Source organism: Nomascus leucogenys, chromosome 14 (assembly GCF_006542625.1).
Source record: "Nomascus leucogenys isolate Asia chromosome 14, Asia_NLE_v1, whole genome shotgun sequence".
Classification (NCBI taxonomy): domain Eukaryota; kingdom Metazoa; phylum Chordata; class Mammalia; order Primates; family Hylobatidae; genus Nomascus; species Nomascus leucogenys.
The window spans coordinates 65,615,729-65,625,110 of NC_044394.1; the positions used below are offsets into that span (position 1 = coordinate 65,615,729).

General features: G+C 38.0%; 1 long non-coding RNA gene across 1 annotated transcript; it reads right to left on the minus strand.

Annotated features, from left to right (window-relative positions):
* Nucleotides 1-654: 654 nt before the first annotated feature.
* LOC105738937 lies at nt 655-6,742 on the minus strand. Its single transcript, XR_001114779.2, has 3 exons — nt 5,851-6,742; nt 1,739-2,127; nt 655-736 (listed from the first exon to the last, which is right to left on the minus strand). It is a non-coding gene; the product is annotated as an uncharacterized LOC105738937 (long non-coding RNA).
* Nucleotides 6,743-9,382: the final 2,640 nt, after the last annotated feature.

Sequence of the window (9,382 nt, forward strand, 5' to 3'; positions counted from 1 at the left end):
GCCCTTGATAGATATGGAAATATAAAGATGGAAGAGATAAAGTTATTGGCCTCAAGGAATTTACAACATAGCTGGATAAATGGCTAATGTAAATATGCTATAAATGAGAAGAGAGATTTAAATATTTACTGAAAGGAGAGAACAGGGTTGGTGTTAGAAGTCATATTCCCATATACAGTAGACTGAAATGTAAAGGAAACATTAGAAACGGAATTTCTTCTTTGCAAAGCTCAGAATCTAAGGAAGTAGCAGTATTCATGGTTTAATCATTGTGTTGAACACTGTGCTGAGCCTTCTCTTAGAGGAAAAGCTGTGAAGCAAATTGGAGAAATGTAGGAGAGGCCCAGAGATCCCCCTTTTCCAGTTGGCATCAGAAATCCAGGTTGCAAACAACATGATGGGTCAACTTCTTGCTGTAGCACCCAGATAAGAGATTGATTACCTATAAAGATTTCAGCAATAGTGAGAAAGGAGTATGATGCATCACTTGTGTGTATCTCTCAAAGAAGCAGCCAATATAAGGTGTGATTTATCTGACTTAGCAAATCACCACTCTTTTCTCTCAGAAAAGTTGAATATATTAATAGCACTATTTATATTTGGAGGGTATCTTAACCCCTTTTGTGTTGCTATAACAGAATACCCAAGACTGGGTAATTTATAAACAATGTAAGTTTATTTGGGTCATGGTTCTAGATGCTGGGAAGTCCAAGAAAATGTCACTGGCATCCGGCCCCTGGTGGAAGACAGAAGGCATCACATGGTGAGAAAGAGTGAGAGCATGCAAGGCAGAGGAATAAAGGAGGCCAAACTCCCTTGATAACTAACCCACTCGTGTGATACCAGCATTAATCCTTCATGAGGGAAATGCCCTCATGACATAACCACCTCTTAAAAGTCTCACCTCTTAATACCATCACAATTGCAATTAAATTTCAACATCAATTTGGAAGGAACATTCAAACCAGAGCAGTATGTATAGAAAGCCTTACCTAGGCTTCATGCTGAGACCATGTGCCAATTCAACCTTTTCCCAAGGCTCTTTTCTCTAAGTCAAAAAGTACTTACTATTAGTAAAATGCTACCTTTTAATCAGTATCCCTCTATTTCTTACCCAGGGTAAGTAATGATTGGCACCAAAATACTAAAACATCCCTGATATATGATAAAATTAATTTCAAAATGTCACCCTCCTAATCCTCCTAACTCCATACCTGCTACTACTTTTGAGAGTTAATACTAAGTAGACCCTGGATTAAACCTACTACCCCAAATCTGATATTATTATCAGCTTCCAAGCTCATTGCCAACCTATTCCACAACTCTACTATGCCTTCTCTTGACCCTGTTTTATTGCTTCCACTTTTGGGTCCTGAATCTATTCCCTTTCTCCACTGTCTGCCTGCCTGTTACCCAGAAACCATCATATCTACCTACTATAGGCACAGGAAACACATTGGACTCTACAATCAGACCTACACTGATTTTAATCTCGACTTTATTTGAATGTTGTGCCACATTGAGCAAGCCATGTACATTCTAAATGTCCACTTTCTCCTGGGGAAATATGAAACTTAAATGCACCACAGAGTACCTGGTAAATAGTAGGCCCTTTATAAATGTGGATTATGTTCCTTCCTCATTTCTATAATTTTATATAAATCAATCTGAAGAAAATGCTTAACTGTGAGGAAGAAAAAGACAGAGCAGTATTATACAGTTTCTGAAGAGAACTCACCTTTCTCTTGAACGATTTATCTGTCAGAATAAAGAACTGTGTTCACCACATTCTTTCATTCTGTGAAGTGGTCACACTCTAGATGTGGTGATGAAAGCAACATGCCTTCTTCACTTGCACACTACAGCATGCTGCTATCTGGTGAATGTTTCCATAGAAACAGCAGAATGGCTGCTGGGGCAGGAGGTACACTGGAATTCTTTATGGAGCCTTTTCTTCCCTTTAGCAGCCAGTGGCAGTCCTGGTTTGCCATTATGAACTTATGAGCAGACAGACATTGATTTGAAGCTGCATGTTCAAGAAGAACCAAGCTCAAAGCAAACTTTCAACATGTAGTCTTCTAAGTTCAGGCAGAAAGGGGAGAGTTTCGGACATATGTTCTGCTGGCACTAAATCAAAGAAAGTGTCAATCACCCATTATTCAGTTAAACTGATACTTGGGGCTAGTAAAACCAGCAGAACTGGCTGTGCATTTGTGGTCAAATGATTGATTTAAATACTTTGGTACTTTCATAGGTCTACCAGCCTATGAAAGAGTCACCTCTACATTTTTTACCAATAGATGATTGTATGAACTGCATAATTTCCAGGATTGGGAAGATCTCATTGGTAAAAATAGTCCATTACATTTTGGACAGCTTTAAGTCTGTTCTTCAATTTCACTGAAATTTGTTTTTCCCTCTATTTTTCAAGCAGAAGTAAAACAGTAAAAATTATATCTATGGCCATGTTGAATTTGGAGGTAGGCATAGGTATGGAGTAGGAATTCTATTAATCTTGAATAAAGGATGTTTCTCACAATTTTTTTTTGTTAGTTTCTATCATGAAAGAGGATTTTAATGTTTTGCATTCTCGGAAATATTTGAGCTCTTCTGTGTCCTAGGATTTTTCTTTGCAATTTATGTAGCTCATTTCTTAAACAGCTTATTTGAACATAAGTGAGGTTCTGCCAAATTTTTGACAGATTCTTATTCCTCACGTTCTCCCTGGCCTTTAATAAAGAGCTATAAAGCAGAATTTTTTGGGGTGTGTGTGTGTGAACCAGTTATGGATCAAGTTATTTGAAGAGTTTGAAATATTTATTTGGAAAATCAAAGATAATTTTTGGAAGAAAGTATCTCAAACAAGTGTTTCTATACTCGTCTATAACAACCGAACATGCAGAATTCTTAAGTTTTAGTTCTCTAAGGCTGTGCATAAAAAATAGTTATGCATGTGTGTGGGGGGGTAGTTTTTGAATCACATTATAGTAACAAGTTTAGGAAAATAATACACTTCAAGTAATTACATTGACTTTTCCTCTAAATTTTTACTTCAGTCAGTGAAAAGGCCTTTTAATTGAAGAGTGGCACGATTTAAAAAAAAAAAGCTTTGACTACTTTTAAATGTTAATCTTAAATAGAAAGGCACAGATAATGTGTTCAGAACATGCAATATTACTAAGAAAAATATAGGGAGATTTATTATATGGTTACCGTATTGTCTCTTCTTGAATTGCTACAAAGAAATACCTGAGACTGGGTCTTCTATAATGAAAAGAGGCTTAATTGGCTCACAGTTCCAGAGGCTGTGCAGGAAGCACCTTAGCATCTGTTTCTGGGGAGACCTCAGAGAGCTTTTACTCATGGTGGAGGGCATCTTTTACCCATGGTGGAGGGCAGTGGGGGAATAGGCATCTTATATGGCAGGACCAAGAGAGAGAGGGGAGGTACCACAAACTTTTAAACAACCATATCTCATGATAACTCACTATTACAGTGATAGAATCAAAGGGGATGTTGAACCATGAGAAATCACCCTAATTTTTAATTACCTCCCATCTGGCCCCATCTCCAACACCGAGGATTGGACTTGAACATGAGATTTGGGTGGGTCCAAACCGTATCAGTTACTTATTTGCAATTTTCAGATAAGATGGAAAGGGAGAAAGGGATAAACAGTTGAAATGGCAAAAAAAAAAAAATAATCAACAGGATAAGGTTTATATTTCACTTTCATCACAATATATTTTCAATATAGCTTTCTTTCTTTCATATGCATTTGAGTAGTATTTAAAATTGCAACTTCAGTTAAAGTTTCCTTTTGTAACTCTACCTTAGTTACCATAGGCCTTTTGGTAATTCATTATCCCCTGAAACCTCAGTTACCCAATGACACACAGAACCTTACTAGTTCTGCTGATCCTACCACACCCTTTCTTCCTAAATTCTTCAGTTATGATGATGTGTGCATATAAAAGCTCCCTAATATTCTCACCTTTTTCCTGTCCAAAATTTTTCTAACTGTCTTACATTAACTGAAATCAGACTGTCTTCTGATGTCATTAAATTCCCTCTCCAACTTCACATTTTCTCACACCTTATATATCCTATGGTGGGGAGCTGGGAATGGAAGTATCTTCATGCATCAGAATCAACTCTAGGTTATTACTTCCTGCCTATTTTCTAACACTGTCAGCTCTTAAAGTTCATTCCATTCACCTAGAACCTTCTCTTTCCCACCTGGTTGCTGAAATCTATAGACATTCTTTATTGAAATTTTGTTTATGCTCAGTGATTGACAACCTCATCTCCAAATTCCTTTTCATCCTATTTTAGCCACACAATCCCAAGGTTACACCATAGATTTTGTTAACAAACACTGCAGATTGCCAACATAATAAATTCAAACTGGCTACAGTTTTCTGGATTTTCAGCTCATCTAATTTATGACATTGAAAGCAATCTTTGTGGCAGAGAAAGTATTTACCAAATTCCCCAAATGAAATGAGCTTCTGTTTACTTTCAAAACTCCCTTGGAGCACACTGAATTCATGTGGCTAATTCTAGTTAAAGTATACCAAATGAAAAGAGGATGTACAACCTCTATCCCATGCTTCCTCTGCTTAAACAACTTTGGGAGTCATGCGTTAAAATAATAGCATGACAACACGGATGAAGGCTAAGTCAACTCCTAGCTAGATGAAATAAGGAGTCCTCACTAACACATTTCAAGATGGTCTTGCCTAAGAAATTACCTTTTGTTATACTAGCCAATGAAAATTTGAGGATTTGTTTCTTGTGCGACGAGTGTTAATTATCCCAAAGAAAAGTCAGCTGTCACAATCCATTGACCTCCTTTCCTTTTATGTAGTGACACTCCCTTTCTGCCTCTACTTTCCTTTTCATCTAGCTTGTATTTTATGGTCCATACTTACATTCAGCATTTTGTTAATTAAATCTATCACTCTTTATACTTTCTCCTGTCAAAACCTCACCCTTAGATCAATAAATCATCCGCGTTCTCTAGTCTCGCACCCAAGCACCCGAACGTTTTCTTATCTACAATGTCATGATTACCTCTTTAAAAGAGTACTCTACATGGGAAGATGTTTGATTATACTTTTTTAGTATGTTTACTCCACAAAATGCTTATTACATACTTTTAACATAATATTAAAAAAGTCTCTCTCTTCTGCTTTTTCAGTTAATATGCTTCACACCTTATTGAGAAAATGGAAACCATTTAAAAATAAATCTCTTCTTCTACCCTCAAAACTATTTTAAAACTATCATCCTCTTCATTAGTCATTGTCTTCTTTTCTCCACTCACTTCTCCATTCCTTCATTCTAATGAAGTATTTCTATTTGTATGAAGGACTTATTCATTCCCATATGTTCAGTTTCCATTACCTCTCGTCTTCTCAAAGAACCTAGTATTCTCCTCCACATGTCTAATAATAATTCTATCTGGAAAAGTCACAAATTTATTTCCTATTTCCTTCCACCTACTGCCCTAATTCTTGTTCCACTTCACACTCAAACTTGTGAAAGAAATGTTTTAACATTTACTGTGTCCACCTCCTCACCTAACCATTCTCTCTTCAGTCCATGACTCCCATGCACTATTTCGCAAAGACTGTTCTATGTGTATACATATATATTTACAAAATGTATTATTTTACTACCTCTAATTTTAACATATATCAGGCACTTCAGAACATCTAGAAAGACTAGACCTTACAAAAAACTTTAGCATTGTCAACTATATATACAGTAGTGAGAATAAAATGCACACAAAACAATGGATAGAGTATGAAAAGTCTTCTAACTATGACCAGTCTAGCACAGAACCTTCTTCTCTTCCTTCTCAGGTCTTCTGCTCCATGTCCTCTAGCCCATTGAACAAACGTGGACGTGTTGCTTCCAGAAGTGGTCTAATAACTCTATTTCAAAAAGTCAACTCCAGAAGACGTTTTCTGACTTCTTTTTAAACAAATGAGAATTTGCAAGGTGTATGATTTTCTAACTCTACTTCATACGTCGGCAACCTCTTTACTCTAGAAGGGCCGGATGTGGCAAATGTTTTCTTTTAAAAGGTTTTGGGCGGGAGAAGTTGAGAGCAGCTTTTTCATATTATATAGGCAGGCATTCTATAAACAGCCAGTAAATCTTCCCAAAAGATGGTGGGCATTTCCAGCGGGCCAAATGGTGCATGTCATTCTGCCATTTCTCTCTTCCAACAGCAAGGTCTGGTAGAACATAGAGCAAGCGCCGCTAACCGTTCCACACGTTGTTGTAGGGACTCCGCACACCTTCCAGGCCCATTAAGGCCGTTGTCCCTTGTCATCAGGACTAGGTACGTCTTGCCCATTCGGGACAGAGTGGTCACCCAGGACCTGGATCTGCGCGGCTCCGTGACCTGAGAAAGCAGCTAGCTGAGCCAGCGTCCGTGACCGCCTTCCTGGACCCTCCACACCCTAGCGGCTCCGTCATGTGACGCTCAAGCGGCCGCCATTATTATGGTCCGACACACCCGCCGCCACCCGAAGTCACTGAGTCTTTGCGGCTCGGCAGGGGCTTTGTCTAGGCCCGACAGGATTGGGCCGAGAGACCCGGTGGCCGGCGGGTTCAGGGCTGGGAAAGGCCGCCACTGCCATCAGGTCTCCAGACGGAATAGGGAAGAGAGGTTCGCAACTGCTTCAAGGCCTGGACCCAGCCCGGGCTGCCACAGCTAGGTCTCGGGGCGTCTGCAGGGCAGAGAGCGCGCCCGCCGCGTCCCCAGCTCGCTGCAGGCCCAGGCTGCGTCTAGAGTGCCCCTGGGGCGAGGGCAGCCGGCCGTGCTTGGCTTGCTGTTTGCCAGAACCAAACTCAAGACCGTTAACATGTACCTGACTACTGTCTTCCTGCACAGAGAACGTTTTTTTCACCTTATCTTTTTAGAACTTAGAGTTGAGCACTTTTCCTCTTTCGAAACACATTGGTATGTTTCAAATGGCCACTCCCTCTTTATTCTCCAAATCTCATTGTATACAAATGTTTGTGTTTCTTCTGTTTCCATCCTTTTACTTTCTATTTTCTGTTACTAATTCACTTCATTCAGTTTTTACGTCTGTGAATATCCTCTCTAATGCCTTAACTACCAAATGTTTCTCTCTCCTTTTTGTTTTTAGAGAAAGGGTCTCACTATGTTGCCCAGGCTGGAGTGCAGTGTTGTGATCTCAGCTCACTGCAACCTCTGCCTCCTGGGCTCAAGTGATCCTCCCATCTCAGTCTCCTGAGCAGCTGTGACTGCATGTGCACCACCAGGCCTTTTTTTTATTTTTATTTTTATTTTTTTTTTTTTATAGAGACAATCTATTTTGCCCAGGCTGGTTTTGAACTCCTGACTTCAAGCCATCCTCCTGCCTTAGCCTCCAAAAGTGCTGGGATTACAGGTATGAGCCATCGCATCTGGCCAAAAATTTTCTTATTTTGACTCCTCTTCTAAGCATATTCAATTAGTGCTTGATATCTTCACTAACACCGTTCAAAGTTTCCCAAACTTAAAATGTCCAAAATGAAATTCTAAATATTTTCTTCCAAGATTTCTCCTGTATTTTTATATATTTCTGTAAATGTGCTGCTGCTAAAATGCTGGAAATCTGTCATTATTAACAACTCACTCTAGCTCAACACAATGTTCTGTAACCAAGCCTGTTTATTTTACATTAAATATGTACTTATAATTCATGCTTTTTCATTCAAATCTTTGCAGCTACTGTTGACTCAATCTTGTTGTATTTCAGTTGTTTCTTTAGTGTTGCCCGTTTTAATTTTCTTACCTTTATCCCACCCATCCTCAATTTACAATCCATTCTACTACACGACTGCTAGACTGTTTAAAAAATCATGAGTGAGATCAAATTTCACACAAGGTTTAAATTACCAATTGTGAAAAATTGGTATTTTGAATTGTGAAAAAAATTTCAAACACCTTTGCATGTATTACAAAGCCCTGGTGAGCTGATCCCTACCTAGCTTTTCAGCTGTATCAAGCATCACCTTTCTCCTGTGCTTAATATATTCAAGATATTTCTTTCAGTTTTTCAAATTAACTTTTAGCAGTTTTACATATACAAAAAAACTGAGGAAGAGTATAAAATTTCCCACACACTTTATAGTCAGTTTCCTCTATTATTAACATCTTACATTAATATGGTCTATTTGTTACAATTAATGAATTAATATTGACATATTACTAATAACCAAAGTCCATACTTTGTGGTTTTTTTTTTTAGTTTTTACCTAATGACCATCCAGGACCCCATCCGGGTTACCCACATTAGATTTAGTCATTATGTTTCCTTAGGCTTCTCTTGGCTATGGCAGTTTCTCAGACTAACCTTGTTTATGATGACCTTGACATTATGGGGAGTACTGATCAGGTATTTTGTAAAGTGATCCTCTATTGGGAATTGTTTGATTTTTTTTCTTATGATTAGACTTAAGAGTTTTGGGGAGAAAGTCCATATCCCATTATATCAAGGGTACCTACTTTTAGCATGACTCATTACTATTGATGTTGACCTTCATAACTCAGCTAAAGTGTTATAAAAGTAAGTATAAAGTTATTCTGTTTTATTTTTTTCCCACTTCTCTCCTCTTTGGAAGAACATCATTATACACAGTTATGCTCTACCTTCTTCAGGGCAGAGAATATATAAATTATTTGGAATTCTGAATAGGAGATTTATCTCTTCTCCACTTATCAATTCCTTTAATTATTTATTTATTATATTTATATTAACTGGTAGATATCGATTTTATACTTTGGAGTTTAATACAATACTATTTATTTATTTTTTGGTTGAAATTGTTCCAGCAATTGGCTATATAGGGAGCTCTTTCTATTGGCTCCCATTTCCCTTTAACATATTCCCATCATCTTGAGTTTTTGGTTTTGTTGTTTTTCTGAGCACTTCCTTACTTCTTTGCACTACACGATGCTCCAGGCTTATCTTGTATATGTCCTGTCCTGTGTTTGTATCAACTATTTACCAAGCAGTCCTGGTTCCTTTTATTGTAGAATGTTAATAGAACCTGAAATCTGGGAGCTATATGTGCTCATTGCTTTTGCAGTATCGATGTTTCTAGGGTCTTTTAGCTGACAGAGCAAGAAAATGTATGTGTATGCAAGTATCTCTTCATATTTCTATGTGTAGCTATCTGTATAGATATTAAGCTAAAGCTGGGTTCATAGTGATGTCTCCAATTCTACTTTATTAACACTGGGACCTCTATAACTTCCTGCCCTTGCTTATCTGTAACCTCTCTTTGCAACAGTGAGAAATCTGGCTACTATCATTGCCATTCATTTGCAATTGTTTATGCTCAGTGTGCACGT